We start from the raw sequence: 25,592 nt of genomic DNA, 5'->3' as shown, positions 1-25,592 counted from the left end.
CGTGAAAATTTAAATACTCTATTGAACTGTAAATATCACTCGTAATAAAATATATTGATATGGATCAGCAATAATTATAATAATATAATTATTATGTATGTTATACTATGCACACTTATTTACAATTTTTATTAATAATCAAAATTTAAAATTACAGATATTGTTTTCCAGTGTACCGTTTTGTAACTAATATCTGACTGTAATAAATAATTTGGCATAATCCAAACATTTAATAGATGTAAATTAAAAACAGATGATAAATAAATTCGTCACTGAAGTACATTTGAAAAGTTTACGGGAATATAATTCACGAACAACATGGAAATGAATTAGAGCTAAGGGAGAACATTCTCGAATACAAAGTATCACCGTGTACATAAAGGTATGTAAAGTAACTGTACTTATTAGTGATAAATACTTAACTATAAATGAGGGTAAAAAAATCATACTAAAGTTTATATTTTTTTTTGCTCAACGAAAAATCTTTCAACTTTAATGACTACAGTGTCATAAATATTTGGTATATTATACGAGTAGTAATAGATGAAGTATTTTATCGATAATATAGGATGTTTCATAAAGAACGCAGTTTTCAAAATGCTGGATAATTTTTTGTTGTTAGGTCGGTAGCACTATTCTTATAATTTCTGTCATTAATTATGGTTGTTGAAGTTTTTATTTATTGTGTTTAGTGATAGTAATTTTGTTTATTTGTCTTCATAGAGCGGTATACAATTTAATTCGTTAATTGATTTTTAACGAATTAATGACCTGTTGATTTTGTGGAGAAAAAAAAATTTTTAGTGATGAGGTACATTTCTAGTTTAGTGGATATGCCAATAAACAAAATCGTCAAATTTGGGGAAATGAAAACCCAAGGGTAAGCATGAAAAAACAAATGCATCTACAGCGAGTAACCGTTTGGAGTGGTTTTTGGGCAAGTGGAGTGATAAAAGAGTCACTGCGTGTCGAGTGATTAGAGGGGCCAAAGGGGGTCATATGCACGATATTGTATTTTACAGTTAAACCTCAAGTCATAGTGAAATAATATGTATCATTAATAATGTATTTCTTATAAAATAAAATTGATTTATAGCAAAATTAAAAACTGCGTTCTTTATGAAATACCCTATAAATAATTAGTATATTATAATATTTATTATTAAATACAGCAGTTATTTTACTTTATTTTTAAATTATTTTCTAGTTTGTCAGTTAATAATAATAATTATTGCATCATGCATTATTTTTGACCAAATCTTATTACTGCATCATAATAAATGTATTTTTAGTTACAACATTTTAACTCGTGATTTATTTAAAAACGTTTTTAATGAGGTTTCTTAAATGAGTTTAATATTAACTTCCTGAATAAAATAACTTAATTTTTAATAGCACAACCAAAACAGACATCAATTATTACATAATATAATACAACCAAAAAAAAGTGTTGGTACTTTGTCAGGCATTGTTATAGAGCATTCCTGATTCTTATTTTTTGTATTTTATTTTTACCTATAGACAATAAACTTGCATTTGAATTTTCTTTGCCTTAATGGCAAGATTTTCTTGCTTGATATTATTATTATCCCTTAGTATACATCGTTAAGCACGTTGGACGTTATTGGGGCACTCCCGAATGTTGTTGACTTAACGAGGGTCAGTTAAATCATTATTTATTTAAACATATGATAAACTATATTATGAAACAAATAACCATCTGTTTGTAAAAAATATTATGAAACAGTACAACGGGATACGTTGTAATTTATTGTTCCATATTATAGGTAAATATACACTCCATATTATTTATGTACATATCTACTGAACAAATATATGTATAATATTTATAGAAATATATGTACTATATCCGGAATAAACGATCGTATAGTGTTTAAACGATTTCTGGTCACAGTGGAGGGGAGAAGTTTGGGGGTCCCGCACCCTCGTCGTCGTTTGATTAATCGGTTTCGGGCTGTGTTCATTTTTCAACGGACCCGTCGTCGTCTGCACGCCACACGCACATACACTCTTGTACATATATTATTGTATATATATATATATATGTGTGTGTGTATGTGTGTGTGTGTGTGTGTGTGTGTGTGTGTGTGTGTGTGTGTGTGTGTGTGTGTGTGTGTGTATTGTATTGTATAAAATGTAGAAACTGCACTTTTGCCCGGGAAGTGATGAAAAAGTGTTTCCCGTCGTCCTAGCCACAAAACCGAAAGGATATAATATATATATATTTATCATATACTCGTATTGTACAAGTATAACAATCGGACCGTGCGAGAGACATATCCTGCAAAACCGAAACGATATCCTCGCATATTTGCCGTGTTATTATGCACACACACTAAACTCTCGTATACTTTTGCTGTTTGCTTTCACCTATGTAGGTATATATTGCGGAGACCTTCTGAATTTATCCTGCAGTATACACGAGTGTCTCGCATTGTAAGTGCGAATGAATGCGCTGGTATAGTGCATATACTTTTATATGTGTACACAAAAATAGGATTCCTGGACGGAACTAATGTCCTGTGTTAATGGATTTACTCCATAAATTGCACATATATTTTTAAAGCTGTTTTTGTGTAGTATCACAGTTTTATTTTCTGTAACCTATGGCAATAATGTACTTAATTAAGAGATTCAATTACATTCAACATGTATGTGTTAAAAAGTAAAAAATAGCTCACGTGGAGCTTTTTGCTAAATTTATTGACGAATATATGACATGAAAACCAATTGAAAACTATGTAGTTGTATAAGGGTTATTTGTTTTAGTCTTTTAGTTTTGTATAATATATATAACTCGCCCATGTCGAAATAAAATATAATGGTAGACATTTTTCCCTATCTTAAATATGAATAACTACACATAATATTTTCATACTATGGTATTGATCAAATATATAATAAGGGTCTAAAAATGTACATCCAATTACAATAACTATTTTATTTTAATTAACTAGCGAATATTATAAAAACAAAAAAATATTGGTTTATCGTTTTCAAACAAATGCTCATATAAGTCCCAATTTAAATAAAATTCAAAATTTTAAAAATTGATTGCAATGTGCAGCACCACAACCCTCTTGTGTACGAAGGATTATACCTGTGTAACAAATTCCAAAACCCTGTCTCGGCTGTGGATCGCTTACAAACGCCTTCACACACACATATATTATGTTTTATTCATATATACGCATGCATGTGATGTCGGGGGTGTGGAAGGGTGGTCATGATGCTTACGAGGTAGTGGGGTGGTGTTGAACAACGAGACGCGTACGGCGAGAGCGAAAATGAAAGTAAAAGATAATTAAAAATGGCCGCAGCCGCGAGCCGGACGCAAACGCTCCGCACTTGCAACCGTGATATATATATATATATAATATATACACGGGATGCCGGTAGCGTAAAGTCCGCTCACCCACCCGCTCGGACCCGAAACTTTGCAGTTTGAGGGGGGGTGTACTCGAATGTGGCGGTGGCGAGCGGGCGGGCGTGCGTCGGCCGGTCGTATTTATGGTGACCACAGACACCCTAAGGGATCGTTAGCGTCCGGCGGCCATGTTTATTTCTCTTTGTCTCATTCCACTCGCACATCCCCATAGCTCGCGTGCACTTCGTTCTTTGTATAATATACAACATAAATATATATATATATATAGAGTGTCATATATACGTAGGTATACGCACGACGTGGGTTCGGAAAAGCTCTTTTAAAAATATAAATATAACGATTTAATATGACGAATACAAATACTTACGTTTACAATAATTTTGAAAACACGTATGGTCGAAAGTTTGGTTCGTCGAAAAACAAAACTATAAAGTTTCGATGAACATCGGATGTCAATAAATCTGACGCGAATTTTACTATCTATTTACTTTACATAGATGTTTTTAATATTATTATGCTGTTTTTGTGATTGAAATATATAGAATATCTATCAAAACTAAAAAACATGTTAGAATCTGAAAAAAATCATCATCTGAAAGTATCAGTTACGATTTGTTACTAGTCCTCCATATGGGTAATATTATATCGAATATTATTTATTTATTATAATATATGCAATATTAATACTGTAACGATATTAATACTATAGAACAATATTTTTTATAGTGATGAAATCGGCTTCAAATGATATCGAATTTCAAATTGTTTTTATTCTTCTCCGCTCACAAAAAAGCTTATGACAGTTTGATTCAAAAGTGTAAACAATTACTTTGCTGTATTCATTTTTATTTATTTTCATATACCTATCGTCTTGTTACGTTTTGTTTACCTCTGATGTACGTGGAAATCCGTACCACGTGTTTTGTCAAAATATTAGTCATGTGAACAATTTTGTGTGATGTAACTTCGTTCATTAATTGTCACACTCAAAAACTTAATATTTCGACTTGGTAATATTTAAGTATGTAATAATTATTAAAAACAGAATTTTATAGAACAATTATGAGTGTATGAAATGTATCATAAAGCGTAAGTTGATGAACCGTCGAAAATTACCACGCGTCGTTCGTCGTCTAGCAGTATAGACAGTATTGTTGTACCGTATAAAATTATAGTGTGTCGTGGTGGTGTTCAAAATATATTTTTTTTCAACTTGGGTATACAACATATATTCTAGAAACTAAGTTAGGGAAAAACAAATGTAATAACTAGAATTAGCATAATCTACTCCATTTTACATAGTATAATATGTATTGTATTATATATTATTATCTATTGAATAAATTAAAACAAATTTTTATTATTATTATTTTTTTTTTAAAATATATTTTAACTAAAAAATGCCTTTAGCAGCTAAAGTTGATAAGTGTCAACAATTATACCGAATCTCGTTTACATATTTCCAATATTTAATACGCTGTTCTAATATCGTAGCAATTATTGTTATATAATGTACAAATTAAAAAATATATATATATATTAGCAATTATATTAAATTGTTATATATCGTAAATAAATTGATTGAAAACTTGATTAAAACGGTACAATAATGTGTACCATGTATAATAATGTATTTGTCGTTGAAACTCAGTATCGATTATTTTAACCTAGTATTGTATTTTTTCTCTAATTAGATAATCAGATTAGAAATCTAATTTTTAAAACGCAATCTGCAAAAGTCTGCGTTTTTACTGGAAATTAAAAAGAATATTACCTCCAGATAAAATTGGTATACATTATATTATATAGTACTATGCTGCCTCGAATCTTGATTCTGCTTCAATGGCTTATACTTTATTGTTCACGACTCACGAGCCATAACAAATGTAGTTGTGCGTTGCACTCGGAACTCGCAAGTTACAACGTGCGTTACAACTCATAATGTTTATTATGTTTTGAAATTTCCAATTATATCAACGGGACTCTTATTTTGTTACAAGTTCAGTTCGAGCACAACTACACTATATTATTATACAGCGTTTGATTTACACGACAATTTTAGACGTTCATTAATCAAATAAGATTGATATACTTTACAATTGCATTGTTAAATCAAATCAAATATGATTTTACGACGTTTTAAAGAACGGTCGAGTTTAACTGACTCGAATCGTTAAATTAATTAACTTCTAATGTTAGAATAATAATAATTGAAATGGGAATACCATTTTGATTTCGAATGACCTATATTATATTACACTGGTTTGTAATTTATTATATAATGTACCTATGTAATCAGATATTAAATAAACAGTAAAGTTGTTAGGTACGTGATACATTTAGGTAGTGTGTAAGGAATAGGGCGAGCATCATGCGCTAACCCAACCCTGATATGAATAAAAAAATTCAATTAGTTATTTTTTATTCGTTTTTTCATCTTTACGTGACTGCATTTATAAACATTAAAATATTTATCCTCGTAATATTATAATACATACACACATACTACATACACATAATGTATAATGTATAACAATAGTTAAGACAAATATTGATATATAAAACTATGAAACTTGAAAATATTTTATGATACAATATTGTATAACATATTAATATAATTTGTTGTTTGTGATATTTAGTGTGATTGAGAATGACTGTGCCAACCACCTTTAATGTATTTTTACAGCTTTTTATTTGTTACGATAATGTTATTTTATCCAAGTTTAAATAATTTACTTTAAAGTAGTTGTAGGTATTAGTTGCATTTGTACAAAAATTTTTTTTTCAATCCGTTGATCTGTTCATTAATAAAATATTCTTATAGAAAGTGTTAAACTCTTTAATTTCATTTCAAGAATATGGTGTGTGACCAATTCAATTTTATAATTTTTTCTCAACTAGCTTACCAATTAATTTACTTTGTAGTATGCATACACTTATGTTATTAATTCGGCACACCATAGCAGCGTCAGATTATCCAAAAAACCGGACTACTGGAAATCCTTATTTATAATATAAATATATAGTTGTGAGGTTCACATCCACCAAAACAGGCAATCTACAACTGTCGATAATCTTGAAATCAAAATATAAAATTATACCTAATGGGTAGATATGTGTAGATAATCGTGATCTAGACTTATATATTTTAATACACAATCGATAAACACGAACAGAACATTTTTGATTATTCTACTTGTACTGTTATGCTCCAACCAAAGGTTTTATCATATTAGTATAGTACTGAGGTTAAATTAATTATATGCCGAGAACTGGGAACATACGGCAAAGTATGGACCAATGGAGAGCATTAAACGAACACGGGTTTACATTTTAAACAGTGAATCATAGCCAATATGCCATTGATCCAACTACTGGGGCACTTTATAAATCATATTATATAATGCGCTTGTTATCATGTATAGTTTTTAGTAATTAAATTAAAGCATTTATTATACGCATTATATAATGTAATATTGTTATAAATTACAAAATTTTAAAAATCAATTCAATTATTAATGCATATTTTTTTTATTAATACGTACCTATTATTTTTTTTGCAATTATGAAAACTCTGTATTTTTTGCCTTATTACTTCGTTATTTTCTCGATATCATTAGGCCTATCGCTTTAATCTCGTTTTCTTTATAGCTGGGTCGTATAGAGATTGTGCCGTATATATCGTTTATTGTAAATTGTACGTGTGTATATAATATACCTATATCGTATCCACGCGTAATACTGTTTGACTTTCTGGTTTCGTAATTTCTGGAGAGCCACGAACAAACACAGGGGTGGGATGTTGTTTAAACACGGATACCTATACACATCCTTATGTGTATGTGTTTGTGTGTGTTTATGTATGTGTCTGATGTAATGGCAGATCTACGCAGGACCTATACGGCAGGAGGGGGACGGATGACGAGTGGAATGTACGGGAGGATTCAATCACTATGTCAACACGGACGTCCGGTTATCAAAATTTCCCCACCTCACTACGTTAGGAATACCCAAAGGGATCATCGCACGGACAATATAGAGATCATAATAATATAATATAATGTGAAGATGCTACTCTGTTCTGCTATAATACATTCAGGATATGGGTACCCAAATTTCGTTTACTACGCTGTATCTATAATATAGGCATGTATATGAGAATACCGTGTGCGGTCTTACCTTTGGTCGCCGCTCAATCTTGTAATTCACAACGCTCGGATAGTTTTACATAGAACTCAATTCCTGTACTTTAACACTTTTATTATATTTTATTTATTTTGATCTGATATCCTTTAATCCGTATAATATACAATATATTTATTAGTATGTAACCGGAGAGTAAATGTATGCAATTCTCTAATCTTAATCTGTAGAGCAGTAATTAATAAAATGTTTGATTAATCAGTTAGTTGTATAATAATATATATATAACAAATTATGTTGCATGTTATTATTTAGCACCGTAATTTATTCAAAGTGTGATTCAGTATTATGTTATAATCCGATTAAATTAATTGCATAGACGATCGCCGTTTTAATCGTTTACAAAAATATGCCAGTGTTATTAATGAAAAGTTTGAAAATACCAGAATTTATAAAAACACATCACTGTGAACATTTTAGGACGTTTGATTATACTTGCTCTGTCGATAAAATATACTGATGTACTGACGTCAGTGTAATATTATATTATATCAGAACGAGAGTAAAAATACCTAAGTAATATCATAGTTTTAGAGGTATAAAATAACAAACGGTTTTAAAATATCTGTTTGAGTGAATCGCTCGACAAAGTCCTCGTTATATTTTACTGACTCTCGTGAACTATAATCGCGGTTTTTGTTGTTAAATCTTATTCGATGGTTTACACGGCACATATTTAACACAAAATAGTATACGTGTATTATATATTAGTCGGCCAACCAGCCGGTCGTCACGAGCAGGCAACTAACAATATTCAATTTGAATCGATTTGTAATTTTTTTTAATAGCCGATTCATTCCACTCTGTAAATCGACATAAAAAGTGCGTTAATATTACGGACACAATATGTCTATAAGGGGGACACCTCTAACTGCCGTATAATATGAATGCTACTCGTAGGTACGCGAGTAATAGACCGGTAACGATGGGGATGGTATGGTAGAGGTGTGTGGAGGTTTGGTGGGTGAAGGACTGGTTTCCTTTTTGTTTATTGACGGAAATCCACGGCAAAGGGTCAAACGGGGACAACGTGTTTTGGTCAGCAGCCGTATATAGTTGCAGGGGTCGGTCCCTCGTGGCTCGCGCAACCCCCACCCCTCGCACAGATGACTACAAGGGTCAATGAAAACACCGACGACCCCACCGCACTCGGCGATTTATTATATTATTACATTGTACGAAATACCGACTGCGGAGAACGGCATTGTGAGGGCTGGACTAGCACTTCCGGGGTCATTGCAGCTGCCCGACGGTCACGTTCTGGCAAAATGGCCGGTAAACAACCATCGGTTGAACTGAATATTACGTACATGGTGCTTCGCCGCTTTCGTTATCGTGCCGACATAGTATACTAAACAGACCTAAAAAGTAAATTTTAATATTTTCTTTTTTTAATTATTATTATACTTAGGTTAAGATAAACAAAAAATATAATGTATTTTTTTCTAATAGAGAAACACGATTTTCACAGAATCTTACTACGAAAGTGTGATAGTTTTCAATGATACGTTACTACTGGTAGTTCATTTATTGGATCTCGTATGATGTGTTCGCAGTGCTTGAATTCATCCCATTTTACCGTTTAAAATTATTATAATAGCTCGTGTTGTAAACTTCAGCTGAAAATAAAACAAACCAATCATATTAAAAACTTAAAAACATAATTATATTTAATTGTTATCATATTTTTAGACATTTACAATGTACTCATTTTGTTTAAATTAAAATTGCTTGACATTTATAAATATAGACAATTTTTTCCAGTATTTTACTTAATAAAATATGTTCAAATCAATAGATTTTATTTATTACAGTACCTATATTTATATTGCAGGTAGGTAGTACACATATTACATATATTTTATAAATATTTTAACAGTTCTATAAAATTTTATAATAATAATTATTTATTTCGTTCTAGTTATAAACCATATTAAATTTAAAAATTCTTTCCAAATATAATAGATAGGTTTTGTTTGTTATCATACACGATAATAAATATTGACTGGGTTTTAATGTGAATTGCGTTATTTCTAGGTATCCTAGGACAATATATAATCCAAGCACATAATTCGTGTAGTAAAAAAAAAATACTTCAAAGGTAAAACATGAAACTAATAATATTATACCAAGAAATATCCTTGTAATAATATTTGTAATACCTAGTGGTTACATTGCGATCACGTATACTTAGTATTTATTTATTATGCGTGCCTAAGTTCGATATTTTGTTGTTGTATTAATTTTAGTTTGTTTAAGATAAAGACGTATTAAATATGTTAAGATTTAAACCATCGTTTCATTTCCGCTAGTATGTCTATTGAAGAATAATGTAGGTAGTTTTTTTAAGAGCATTAATGCATTGAAAAATCATTTTTTGGTTGTTTTTCGAAGTATGTTTTTGATACTTTAAACGAGGATATTTAAATCCTGGTTTTGTTTACAACATATATATATATATAATTACGTATATGCAAACGTCATATAATTAAAACTAGGGACTTATCGCATTTTGCATGTTGGTTTGTATGTATAGAAATTCGTTTTATAGTACTAGAAGTTTAAAGCAATCATTTTTATTTTAAAGCTCTTTTTCCTTAAGATTGCATACTTAAATATTTTGTTATATTTGTATTTTAAGCACATATTTCGCATAATTAATTTAAAAAAAAAATTAAAATAATATGTGATATAAAGAAAAATATTTTAAATAAACTACACTATATTCAATACTAATTTTCTAGAAATCACAGACCTAGTCGTGGATGTGGTTGACAAGCACGTGAGATGGACTAATTCGATATTATGACGACGACATCGCGTTGTATCTCGCGGGCGTTTTGTGTTTGGGCCGCGTTGTGGGTTTTGAGAAGAATCTCTCGTGTACACACAATACAATATATATATATTGTCTATACAATTTATGTATATGGAAGAACGGCGGACGAGCGGTGTACTGCAAAGGACTCCGGGCCGGCTGGCTGGCTGGCTGGCTGGCTGGTCGGCCGGCCGGGGTGCGGAGGACGAAACTACCCTTCCACCGCTTTAGATTGCGGATTAATGACGAATTAGCATATAAAGTGACGGTTATGTCAGGGCGAATGTCGTTGGCGCTGGGCCCCGGGCAACTTAAAACGACGCCGTCATCCGCCGATACACCCGTCTAATGACCAAGGGATTATACCCTGTCGACCCCTCGCGTCCTCCGCGCAGCTCGGGTTCCTCCTCGCCCCCGCGCGGTGAAGACGCGTGCGCCGAGTGGATTTGTTCTTGTTTACCGAATCTATTATCATAATTTCCCCTTGATCGCGTCACACGCGCGCGAACTTAAGACGACTACGCGCGAGGCGACGACGGGTAGGTATATACCTATGTATGTATGTAGGTATATATGTATATACATACACGTACAACGCGGCGCACGTAAACGCAAATTTGAATTATAAGCGTTATACTCGCGATAGTCGTGACGGTGCGGCGACGAGAGTTTGGGAAATGGGTCGGCGGGGGAAGGGTTGAGAGATTTCGTTCACTTTAGGTTTCTGCGGGGCAGACCTTAAATTCGGCGTGTACGTGTATACTCGCCCGACATAATATATTATAAATATTTATACATATAATATTATACGTCATATCAATATGACGTGTGTGTGTTTATAAAATATATAATAATATAATATACGAGCGCAAATGCACGCCCGCGCGGTGTGCGTGTTGGTTTGTGCGTCGACCGGACAAACGTGATGTGTGGAAAAAGTGAGGAAAATCCTCGTTCCTATCCGCATTCCTCACTCTTTAGGTACCTATATATAATGTAATGTACTATAATCGCGCAGCAACCCTCTGCCGCCGTCGACGCTGCCCGTCAGCCACTTTCGCCGCTAATTAATTAACGGACTTTGATAAAACCCACTTTGTATACACACAATATACCTATAGTGTTGTTTGGTCGTCGCGTTCAAAACTTTTTTCACGGCACGGTGGTAATTAGAGCTGTTCGTGATGGGATTTGCGGATAGTTTGTGTGTGCGCGTACGCCGAACGAAAGAGGGAGAGAGTTTGAAAGCTTCATTTCCCGGCGCTGCAGTTTTTCGTTTTGTATAATTTCTAATTTTTTTTTCCTCTTCTTTTCACCCTCGACCGTAATTATTAAAACGTAGGTATATAAAAGAATACGAAATCCGGTCGTCGCTCCAATATAATATGGTATTAGGTAGGTAGGTAAGCGGATATAGGCGGTGCGGGCGTGGACGTGGATAAAAGCGTACAGTATTATAGTATTCATAATAGTACTATTCACGATATTATATAATAACCACTGAGCCGCGGGAAACGACTGACCCGTGCGCGAACAAGTGTCTTGTTCGACACGAGCAGAAAATAAACATTTTAATTAGTTTAACATTTTTTTACACATATTGTATATAATATTATATGGGTAAATTTGGCCCAATTGAATTATATACGATTTTACGTGACATAAAAATAAAATTGGTGTGTACGCAATGCAATGCGTATCGCTTGGTAGACGACCATTTCGTGTTTGGACATAATCGTAATATTATATTATCGTTATGGTACAAACCCGTTATGGACATTAACCTCTCTTGATATTTACATATATGTCGATTGCATTTTAAAATTTGTTATATACGCATTTTATGTAAGACTAAAACAGTTTTTTAAAAAGAGAATAAAAAAAAAAAAAATGCGCAATCGATAACTTTAAAGAGATCTATTGTTAAAACACAAAATTTGACGATTTGAAAATAATACGTCATTATACGAATGAGTAAGTTGGTAAGTGAGTTATTCAGTTATACGATAAATGTGTGTTAGTTTATTTTTTCTATTATTACTTCGAGTACATTCACACGTGAAATCTTGTTCAAAAAATTCGTAACAATACGCATTTAATCAGCCATTAGTTGTGAATAAATCAATCAGTAAAATCAGTAAAGAACTAATTTTGGTTTATTAGTTTTTTTTTTTTTTTTTAGAAAATGTTGTTGAAAATTGACGAAATTCATATATTTAAAAATATATTATTGAAGAAGCCTAGTCCATCTAACCCTATATTTGTCTTCCAAATCGAGCACTATTATACATTTGTACAAATGCATACAGATAGGTAAGTACCTATACCACAAAAGCGGGTGCAGTAAAAACCCAAGTCATAAAATGATCTCTCGAGTGCACGCGTCTAATGTATATATAATATACATATATTTAGTTACCGGTTTAGTCAAAGTTTCTTAACCACGATCCCCTGCCCCGCGTTCTACTTATTATTATATATATGTGACCTATCTCCGCATAAACCTCGGTGCAAAGTTTCTTATCGAAGATTTCAGAATCAACCACCACATACTTTCAAAGCCGTTCGCGCAAACTTGAAGTTGCGATCGCCGAACTTACAAAAGCGACGAGGTTGGTCCAAGTAGTCAAAACGCGTTAAAACAGTGTTCCGACTTGATGAACAATCCACTCGAACAAACTACGGTCTGACGCTCCTCCTCGTCTCCACTATGCCACCGTATATCAATATTAATAATTACTTTTCTTTATATTATTGAACAAATTTATAATATAATATACCTACACAGGTATGAACTTATAAAAAGAAAAAAATGTGTAACAGTGAACAAGTCAAGTTACAGCAATCAGTTTTAACCCTTATAAGCTTCTTAATAGGTACGTTTCAATACATTATAAGATTCGTAAATCGTAAAGCATGAAAAAAGTTGTTAAAAAAATATTTATTAAATGCATTATTATGACACGAGCAAAATTGACCTAAAAAAAAAACAATTTTTACGTTTATTATAGTCTATACTATACATAATATTATTATCTTAGACTAACGGTGATCTATAATAAATATTTGATCTTTTAGAGCTAATTTTATAGTAGACAAAAACAACGTTATATTTAATTATTAGATTTTTATTTGAATAAAAAGACTGTAAGATTGGATAATTTAACACACATTATGTTAATAAAACGTTAGCTTCTATTAGAGTAGATATTAATTTTAAAATTATCATGACGAAAATCGATTTAATGTATTTAGGACTTTAGATTTTCTCAATGTATTTATATTATAATTTCAAAAATTATACTTCGCATTTATATTTTTTCGATTTAACAACACCAAACATGATATTAAAATACTATGCCACTAGTTTTTTTCCTCTTAACTTTTGATATTTAAATATCCTAAAGTATGATTAAAAATTTTAATTACCAAAAAGATAAATATACTACACAAAATCATGACAATGATGTTATTTTTAATTGAGTGTTAAAACTATATAAGACCAATGGTGAACTGCATTATAATATTATAATTGAAACTAATTTACGTTAAACAGATGGGTATAATGATTTAACCTCAAGAGAAAATGGTAAAAAATTAATCATAATAATTAGGCATGAAAAATTGTTTTTTTTCTTTTAAAAAAAATGAAAAAGATAAGTTTCTTAAGATGTAAAGTAAAACAAAATAAACATTTTACGAGGTCCCAAGTAAGAAAAATTCAATAATATGATAAAAAAATTACTGTATTATCTCATTCTATTTGTAAAATAAACATCAAACTTGAAACTATAGCATGTCATTAATTATATATCTTTGGGATCCCGAGAAGCCAAACATTTTTATAAATTCTCTTTGGTTGGTTAGCGTATATTATACACCTGCCATCTGCGATGAATGACATCTTTATAAATGCTATTTGTGTTCTAACTAAATCGGTGTACCGAGAAATGTTAATTATATCCTTCGTATAAGTTTAAAAAACATAATACACTATAATGAATTGTAATCGTAGTATTCAATTTCTTAATTTTTGCACTGCTAACTATTTACAAGTATTGAAGGAAATGCATTTACGATTTACAGGTAATTTACAAGCTTATAAAAAATTAATATTACATTTTCGTCGTAAAATTACGATGGTTTTTAACAAGTTATAATTTATTTTTATTTTATCTTTAATTTTCATCAACCAATTACCAAAGCTATAATAGTATTTTTACTCTTTTATATAACTCTTTTATATAGAGTAATAGTGTATACTCGAATGAATTCCATTCGATTCAAGATACTGTCGTTAAAGGTTTATTTGTATGTAAAGCACAACATTTTTGAAATAAATAATATTTTTTATGAATTATTGAATAATAATAATTATGTACTTATATATTAAGGCATCCTTCTCGGTCATAATCAATAAATCAATAATGATTGATCTCAAACGATACGTTTATATTATTCGTTGTTTTCTTTTCTGTTAAAAAAGAAAAAAAAATACTCCAAATTATTAATAATTATATAATATACAATATACATAATACAAATACATGTGTTAAAATATGTACTTAATATAAATTACAGTATTTAGTTTTTAAAATGGTATGATAATATATAGAATAAATTAACTCATTTACAAAACTGAAGCAGGTATACCGATCAAAATAACTTCATCGATTTTTAAATTTTTTTTTTTTCACAAAAGTTAAATACGATATATCTTTCCTCGTCGATGGTTCGTAACGCCAACTCAATTAGTCCCACTATATCTCTGGCTGGTTTAGGATTTTTAAACCCGAAATTCGTTGTGCAACATTCGGCAAGTACGTATAATAGAGCCAGCCAGCTCTCGTATATTAAAATACGCGAATATAATAAATACATCGAGCTTGCAGTCGGGAAGCTGTAAATATCGCGAGCGGCGGGTTTTTGGTCGATTTAATTACACTGTAATCCACGAACACATTATACCGCTCGTATCTGTACATATCATTATATTATGATGGCACCGTATATGCGTTCCAGTACCCGCGTCGAGTATAATTAAGGACGGAGAACGGTTGTGCCGCGTCGGTGGTTGGACGGGCCTTCGAGGGTGTGCAGCATCCCGGAGAGGAGGAGATAAGGCTCGCGGAAGAGTATACAGTGGTCTGCGATAGATCTGCATAATACACATTATATACGTATACTCGTGCGTTTGTGTGTGTGTGTATAAATATATATATTTAGCGAGACCCGACGACCGCCACGGCTATAGGCGCGTTATGCGTTGTGTGCAGGAAAAGGAATGCTCCGGTCGGGCGGGACGGCCCCGGCGGCGTAATATTATATTATTATTTATTATTATTGCAGTATAATAGCGCGTAGGTAGTTTCGGGCGGCATAAGTGCGGCGTTATCGCGAGGGCCGAAAACCGTCCGCGGCGCGAGAGCACCAACCGCGTTCGGTTTCCGTACACGCCTAGCTTATTATTGTGGTACTCGCGTGTTGTGAGTTCCCGAGCGCCGGAACGGGGTCGGTCGACCGGCCGGCGTCCTCTCCGGGGAAACGCAGTAAATCATCGGTGACCGCGGAAAACTTTTCGTCGAGGAGGGCTACGTCTCGGCGCTATATGCGCTCGCCGTCCGGGAAAAAAAAAAACTAGAAAAAGATATTATTCAGAACACACGGTGGCCAAATCTTCCCACAGCGATTTTGTCGATATCAAAATTTAGTATGCTATTATTTTACGAAGTTTTTTTTTTAATTTTACGATCTATCTTACTTATGAACGCAGAGACAAACTCGTACACGCAGTGACGCGAGGGAGAGGGCGAGTCGTGAGAAGAGTAACTATACGCCTTTGATATTATATAATTTTTTTTTTTTCCGAAGAAGTGGTTCATAATAATTATATTGTAATATGACGTTTGTTAAAACATCACCGGGTCGATTTATTTTTAACGTTCTTGTCAGATTTCCCGGTATGGTTGGATAATTGAGAGATAAGAGGATTTTTGAGATCGGTCCGATTTTAAATTTATTATATTATTTATTTATTGCCGTGACGGGCTCAGTGTTGAGATTACCTCCGGGTCGAAACGGTCGCAATATATTATTATTATTAGATAGAATAATAATATATGCGGCAGACGTGCAGTGGATTTTTCGTTAGTCCGGTTTTATGTTTACGCATAATAGTATTTTAATATAATATTATGCATCGTTATCCGACCGCGTCGTGTTGTACTCGCGCACACCTGTAGGGATCCCGAACCCTTATTATTTGAATATTATCATGAGCGGACGCTGAGCGGTCATGATCTCTCGGTCAAAGCGCATGATAGGGGTGTGGTGGACCGGTTGAACCGATGCCGATGTTAATGTGATATAATATGCACCATGCACGACGAATCGTATGTAATTTTTTTTTTTATATATTTTGCAGGTACAAAAATATATTGCTTATTATAAGTTATAACTACTATTCGCAGTATCATGGCTGCATGTTGGGATGTACATTTTACTTCGTAACTAAAATTTTAAATGTTCTAAATAAAAAAAATATTTATATATAATAGCATTATAGTACTATAATATGTTTGTTTAAAGTGTTGATGAGTATATAGTAGAGATAGTAGTTATGGCAATACATTTTATATTTTACAATATTATTTAATTTTACATAAATATATGATTTTTTTTGTTTTTTAAATTCTTAAAAATATTAATGGGAAAAATTAGTAATTTGTTTATTAAATACATTTTGGAATATGAAAACGACCTTAAGTAATAGTGAGAGCAAATCCGTTTTTACATCAATCCATACAGTAATACCTATACAGTCTTTGAGTTCGATATAATATGACTATTGGATCACTATAACCAATCTGAAAGTTTTCATTTGAAAATTTATATTATATGCGTATACTTGTCGATAGTTTTAAGTTGAAAGAATTACGATAACAGCAAACTTTTTTGATTTTTTTTTTTTTTTATGACACGTATAATACTAAATCTAAATCAAAGCTCGAGTTTATGGATTATAGAATATAGACTATAGAGATATGAATCACCCACAAAATGTATTATGTAAATTTTCAAAAGGTGATTTTATAAAAGCTAACTAGTTCATTTTAGTAAGTAGTAACCACTGGGTTACACTAATATAAGGCATAAGCTAAAAAAAAACAAGATTACGTGGTTGGGATAATTAATTTTTAATTGTAATAGCTTAATTTAAGTCGAGTTCACCTAAGAAAAATTGTTATTTAATTATTCACCATTATAAATATTTTAATTTTAATCTGTGATTTAGTTAAGTTGAAAGTTACATACTGATATGAATATAAAATAATACTTCTCAAAATATTAAAAAAAAAAAAAACATCTTATACCTATATTAAATGTATTAATTATTAAATAATAATATTTTTTTTCAACGCAACAATTTTATTAAAAGGCTCATTACACAAATAAACAAAAAAATAAATGTTATTTTAGTAATATTATTTTTATGGTTTAACTGAATTTTTAAATCTATAAATGCAAATGTTAGGTACGAGTTTAAATTAACAATTACTTGTTTAAAAAAAAATTCTTCTATCACAAAAAATGTATGCTAAATTACCTATAACGAAAAAGTATTTTTAAATATCGAATGAGCTAGTTACGTGTGCAATAAAATAAAAAATTTACTCGCCTATCAAGTAATAGCATGTATTATGTTGTGCATCATGATATGTTTCAACCTAACGATTAATTATGTGTTACCTACTTTTTTTTAGCTTATTTCTAATGAAAAAATTTTCTTCAGCTATTCGATCGACGTCAATATGATATAATATAATATATTATATATATAATATTCAAGTTTCAATAAACATACATTTAGGTGTTTTTTTTTTTTTTTTTGTTCACATATTATTATTACTATTATTATTATTATTATTATATAGGTACACATAGCCCAAATAATATATTATACTGAATTTTCTCAGACACGTGTTACGCATCGAGACTTGGATAGTCGGTTGTGCGCTCGACGTGTTTTTATCGTGCAAATATTATACTATTGCTGCGTACATACGTATATTCGAATATGTATATAATATTATATACATTTTTGTCGTTGAACAGTTTCCAATATAAACGCGTACCCGCACACACGGATGATGCATATTATATAGCAACATATATATACGATGCCTGACGGTAGTCTATTGAAGGTGAATATGGATGTGGCGGGGTCTCGGCATCTCGCCCACTAGTTTTCTCTCTCGTTCTCTTTCCACGTGTATATATAATATAAGCTTCATATGTGTACCAAGGCGCGTGCTTTTAATCAAGTCCTCCGGCCCCGGAGTTACGCCAACAGCTCGTTTACCCGTCGCAAATCAATTATTTCGCATCGGATGTTCCGGTATTAAAGTTGATTCCCCTCTATATATATGTCTATATATCTACCGCCTCGCCATCCGCTCGGCCGAACGACGATGGCTTTCTTCGATCTTTGTAACGAGGCATATGACGTGTGTGCGTACCTGCACGCGTTTAATAACAGTAACACATACACACGAATGAATAATATTATAATATGCGAACGGACTTTTTTTTCATATGCGAATGCACAATAATTGAGTAGTTTCCAATAACAATATAATCATGGATTATTTTAGTTTTTTTCCCTCACACTCGGAATTAATATTCGTTAAATAAAACTAAATCATATGATTGACTCATAGGGAAAAATCGGTTTCGATTGTCTCGTGACTTAGAAAGTATTCTTTAAGAGTCAATGTCAGCCTATAATAATTTATCTCAAATTCTACTCAATTTAAAAAAAATATATGTAATATGTATATTCATTTATTCTGAGTTTTGACTGCTTTTTGTGCCATCAAAACGTTAATAAAAACAGAGAGTTTTGTTATTTTATTTCTCAGTATACATATTATATAATTTACGTTACACCAAAATATATTAAACTCCATGGAAAGTAAGTCGTATAGGTACCTACATAATATATATCATTTGATATTTCCCACAGGTATGTGTAATACTACGAATCACGTTTCGAGGGGATTTGTCGCGTGCGCCCTTCGCCCATACATTGTATGAAATTGTACATTAAAGACTTTAAAGAAAATATTATGTAAATACCTATGGTGACCGGATCACTCCTCCGGAAAAACTGGACGAAACTACAGCATCAGTCGGTCTGCATGTATTTATATGCGTTCATTGTACGCACAAGCGTGCACTTATCTTGAATGTCAGCAAGTGAAAATTCTATAATGCTCTGTTTTTTATGTGAGTATGTAATACTATAATAGTTGAATGGCGCACACTCAAAAGTTGGACGTTTGGTGTGATGGACATTTTGTAATCTGCAATACGATGATATTAATTACACATAGTATATACACTATAATATATATAGTATACTTTAATATTATCGTTACTATTATTACTGTATAGTATCGTGATAAACTAATGTGAAAACTTGCTTCTTAGGTGCTTGTTATTTCCCAATTCCCATATTCTCGAATCATAACGATTACGCTCGAAAAGTCATCTTGCCGTGACCGTACTGTGTGTGAGGAGCGTCTGCAAATAAAATTAGAATTTTAAAATCGGTTCGTATGGATATTAAACCAGTATTGAATACAAAAATTCCGGAGAAAGAAACCGTTCATACAATTTAATGTAAGTACAAGTTGTATTATACGTATAATGTGTATAATATACTATTCTTATAACATATTTCCAGTACGAAGCGCATTATATTATACATTTCTATGTACAATTTTTTTTTTTTTTTTACATAATAGAACAGCATTATTGTTATTTCTTTTGAATTCAAATAGCCCGTAATAATAAATTCTCGTACCTTATAATAATTTAACGACAATGGTATAAATTGTATATAATATATATACACTCGGTGAGCTCCAGTGTTCGGGAATAGCACGCTACTTAGATTTATAACTACCAAATTACATACAGCGTCGTCAATAATAATTATGTAGCGAAATACTATACCGTGGTTAGAAATATTCATGGTTATTTTTCGCTGTACAATCTTTATGGATATTACTGTAAGTTACGATTGACATTTTATTAAAATATTTAAAATATTTTTTATATAATATAAGCTTATTAATTATACGACAGCCATCGAATTTTTAAAAAAAGCTTGAGCTGCTTATAATTATTTGTAATATGTTATCTTCGATAATCTTATATCTTATCCACAAATAAATGTTAGAACCAATTTTCGATAATATAATTTTTAGTTGTTAGCGAAAAATATATAATAAAACTTAGGTACATGGGAGACCTAACTGTCAATTCACAGGATTCGCGTTGCCTATCATATCTTATGCACACTCAATTCCACAAGATGTTTGTACATCGATTATTGTTGCAAACATATATTTTAACTTATGAGACGCTTAATAATTGTTCTGGTAAAATATTTTATACTTCATAATAAATCATATTTTACAGTAACTCTTTAAAAATCGAATGTCATATTATCTATTATATACACAAGTGCATAATACGGCAGTATAGTTACACCGTGAAAATACAATGTCGTGTCTTAACGGTTTAATAAAATGTTATCATTATTATTATGTGATTTGAATACTTGATGTTATACTTTTACAAGGTCATAGTTAGTTAATAGTTTAGGAGAAACATCACAATTGCATTGTGAATGGCAAAAGAATGAAAAAGAATTTTTTAAATTTATATAATATAATTTATTTTAACCTATGACGGGCTACGAATACAAGAGATAGACTTGTAGTTTAAAATAATAATTTCTAACATGACATTGGAAAGAATATAATTTTATGGTTACTGAAAAACACGTTTTTGGATTTGAATTTTGACCCTTTCGTGTGTGCTTCATATTGTCAGAATTTTCGGACTTCACAAACGCGAATTGAGGAAATATTTTTTTATTTACAATGCATACGTTTGTTTGATGTATTATGTTTGAACGTGCAATTTATAACGTTACCAAGCAAAACAATATATGACTCGGTAACTGATCTTTAACTATATATAATTTAATACACGATGAGTTTGATTTTCATATACGATTCGCATAGATTGGTACTTTTATTTGCTCATATACAATATTAAAAAAAATATATCCTGCTAGATTCTAGAATATAGTCGCTTATATTATAAAGTACTGCTACGTTTTATTGACCACCTTGATAAAGTTCGATATGAAAATATAATTTTTTTTTCATTCTTCGTTTCAATTTAAATTTTTTCAAACACATTTTAAGTCCGCTTTCCACGTAGATACATAATATTACGTTATATAGCTTCGAGGAACGTCTTGATTTTATATCGAGGTCGTCTCGTGATTGGAACGTATATTATTATACGTACACTGCAGTGCAACGGATTTCCTTTAAACGAATACCACGAATTTCAGTAGTTTCGCTCTAACGCGCATCATATCGACCTGCGACTCGTTTGTTTTGCAGATGATAATATCATATAGTAACGAATATGAAAAATGTGCATAGGGGGTAGGGTATTTAGAACAAGGATATCACTGCAGCAGCACAATAACTGAGGTACAACTATTGGGTATATAAGGTATATATATTACAATATTATATAACGTTCGGTCGGCATAAAAAAAGAAATCACCGAAATAATGTACAAACGTTATACTTAATATATATATATAGATGTAATCGTCGCGTGGCAAATACGAGTGTATAATGTCCTACGCAATGTAGGTTTATTGTATCGCTATTGTGTGTATTATCGTCCACTGTCGTAAACGTTGAACGTTTTTCCAAACCTTTGGTGTATATAGGTGAATGCGATACATGCACGTTGGGCACGTATAGCAGGTACCCGCTGTACTGTATACATAACAATAATAATAATAATATAGGTACTCTTCGACGCGATTGCGGTGTTTTCCGGGGAGTTATTTTGAATTTAAGTGCGCGCGCGTGTAATGCGTGCCGACAATTACATATTATATCGTGTAGATGTGTATATATATACTGTATATTATATTACACGACATCGGCATTTGGAGCTCGCAATGGTAAAAACGTGTTTCTCTGGATAACTACAGTGCACACGAGTAAAGGTCTACGTCCCACCCGACCTCGCGGCGACGAAAACGGCACTGCTGCAGCAGCATCAGTAGTCGATCGAACGACGTGTCGGGTTTATTTTTATTTATTTATTTTTTTTTTGTATACGTTTTATATATATTTCAGCGCTTTCGAGGATAAAACATAAAACCCGAAACGAAACGAAACAAAACGGTCGTTTGCCGCCCAGATCGACGTCGATTATTATTACACGCCGCCGCCCGCGAGCGCGTTCTGCGCGCAATACGGTCATTCGTATTCCGCGCGCGTGACCCCTCCGCCGCAGACCCCCGCGGAGAACGCGAGCGAGTGATCTTCGTGCGGATTTATGGGGCGGCGGCGATTTGAGGGGCGCTGGGGGGGAGGCGTATATTATAATGCTATACAGTATGTGACAGTTTTGCAAAAACGAGCTGCGGAGACCGCCAATGATTGATCGCAAACCGATTTCTGTCCACGTCCGACAGCAGCTACCCTCGACCCCGCAACTCTAACCCCGTTTGTAACCACCGCCGTAGACCGTTTTGGATCCCGCCGATCGGTTTAACGCGTATACATACACGTCGCGGCCGTTTACAAACTTATACATATGTGTGTGCGTGTGTGTGTGTGTGAGTAAAGGGCGCGAGTGTTGAGAAAACACACACACATATTCCGACGTACATTTCCGAAAAGGTCACTACCCGCACGCGCACACTAGTACATAGTATAATATATGTTGTAATAATACGGACGGGGCTATAAAGGCTCGCGCACGTCTCGTTCGCACGGGGGCGCGGGGTAATATATTATTATAATATGGTCGTCGCCTTTGACGCGCGCGGGACAGAAATCACGTCGACCGGAATGGCTTTTGCGGATCCCGGCTAAAGGGCGCACGGCCAAAGGCCAAAACTTTGTAAAGGCCAGTTACCGTCCCTATATATTATACCCGCCCACCGTCGCCGCCGCCACGAGGTCACGCGTGCTGTGTAATGTCTATATACGTACGTATTATATTATGTGTATATGTGTTCGTATTTATCTACCTATACGCACAATATAAACGGACCGGCTTCCAAAGTCCGATCCTCTTCGAAAATCACCCTTTGTTTTCGAATTAATCACGAGTCCCTTTTATCCTCTTTCGGGCCGGTTAGCTCGCGGGTTGCACAAACCCTCATCGGCTGCAAAACTATTAACGGTAATGGTCCGCGCCGAGGTCAACAATAATATTAATATATTTTATTATATTTTATTGTAACTTGGCTTTGTAGCTATATTATATACATTTGTTATGGTTTTATTATTATGTATTTTGTACTATAATAAAGTCGTATTAATATTATCATTTATACGTATATACTTTTCACGTACGCATACATTGTACTGATCGTGCAGTAGGTATAGTTATATTATATGCCCGACAAAATACGCGGTTCGTGTAGATACCACGGTTATATAGTATAACATCGCTATATAAGCGTTTATTACTAAGCGCCCGTATAATTGGTATAATTATTGCGGTTACGATTACTGTAAGACATTATATCGATATCGTTGCGTTTAATATTATGTTTTGTTGTAGTCGTAAAACAATAATGGTTATACTCGGCGGCCGATGAAAACACCGAAAGAAGATTTGATTTTCACCTCCCAACCTAATATTATAATATAATAATTACACGATCTCGGTATCACACTATGATGAACTTAGTACTCATAATATATAGGTTTATTTTATTCATCTGTGTTATCATAACACTATATTATGAGCTATGAATATAGAAAAACACGAGTTTTTAAGAAAGAAGAAAGAAATCGTCCAATAACGACGACACTCTCGAGAAACTACATGATTAAATTATGATCAATACACAAAAGTACCGCATCAATACAATTTTTGAATTTACAATCGTTTATATTAATAAATTATGCTCAGCTTTGTAAAACGTATGCTTTTATTGTACAAATATCAGTCGATTTTAACTCACAATTATTCTAAAGCAAACTTTTATTATTATTGGCATTTATGTGCTTTTAGTTAGAAATTCGTTTAATGAATTTCATAGTGGAGATATCACAGAAAATACTAAAACTATAATACTGCTTGAATTCTTTTTTTGCGATGATATTATGATAATAATATATAATATATCCTTGGATTTATTTCTGTACCTAGACACTGCAACTTTAATCAGAATGGTTATACGATGTAAATATTTTAATAACATTAATAGTTATAATATGAGTGTGAATTCAAAATAGAGATTTTCTAGATATTAGAAGTTTGTAAGCAGTTTTAAAATACTTTTTTTTTGCTTTTTTCTTTGACACTTACAAAATGTAGTTTTGCATAAATTTCTATTACATTTCAAGTTTAACGACGAAAAAAAAAATAAATCAAACAAATCACACTTATAATTGATGGGAATTTATGTGGGTCAACAAGTTAATTCAATATTCATAGATGTCCCAATTGTGTATAAAAAAGAAAAATCCAGACATAACGAAATCATCATGTTTACTAAATAAAATGTATAGATTAACTCGACTCTATTTAGCATTTCAATTTTCAATATAGCTGTATAATCATAATGATGAATGGATGCGATGTATGAAAAGTTTAATCATAATACAATATTGTAACTTAAATACGTATTAAATACATAAATATTATTTAAATCATAATATACAGAACTAGATCTGTTTTATATACTTCAATATTGTCTATATAATAAAAACACAATTCATTTTTTCTTTCTTTTTATAAGTCTGGCGTGATGTTATTGTCAAATTTTTATTTTATTTTTGTTATTTTAAGGACAATGCGTTTGCGAGCCAAGAAATCGTATACATCGTCGAGTCGCATTAGTCCCTCAAAGTGTACCTTATTAACATCGACGATACGACGGCACTTTAATAATAATAATAATAATATTATAAGTAGGTACTAATTATTAGGTAGGGTATCGTTACATCTCATATAATAGTATTAATGTGTACATCAGTACACGCGTTATTTGATTGATATCGCTTTTATATAAATTCACGAACAAGA

At 32.2% G+C, this 25,592-nt stretch overlaps 1 long non-coding RNA gene across 3 annotated transcripts in view; it reads right to left on the bottom strand.

Annotated features, from left to right (window-relative positions):
* Positions 1–8,749: 8,749 nt before the first annotated feature.
* LOC114124853 (uncharacterized) overlaps positions 8,750–25,592 on the bottom strand; it is a 69,050-nt gene continuing 52,207 nt past the window's right edge. The window contains exons 4-7 of one of the 3 annotated variants that reach the window (XR_007604394.1): positions 19,854–20,015; positions 19,569–19,795; positions 9,092–9,231; positions 8,750–8,973 (exon numbers count right to left, since the gene is read on the bottom strand). This is a non-coding gene — a long non-coding RNA (uncharacterized LOC114124853). The remainder of the gene's footprint in view (positions 8,974–9,091; positions 9,232–19,568; positions 19,796–19,853; positions 20,016–25,592) is intronic. The other 2 variants (XR_007604393.1, XR_007604392.1) reach the window with 2 other exon arrangements.

The sequence above is a fragment of the Aphis gossypii genome, chromosome 2 (genome assembly GCF_020184175.1).
Source record: "Aphis gossypii isolate Hap1 chromosome 2, ASM2018417v2, whole genome shotgun sequence".
In the NCBI taxonomy this organism is placed as follows: domain Eukaryota; kingdom Metazoa; phylum Arthropoda; class Insecta; order Hemiptera; family Aphididae; genus Aphis; species Aphis gossypii.
This window is presented reverse-complemented; position numbering and strand designations above follow the sequence as displayed.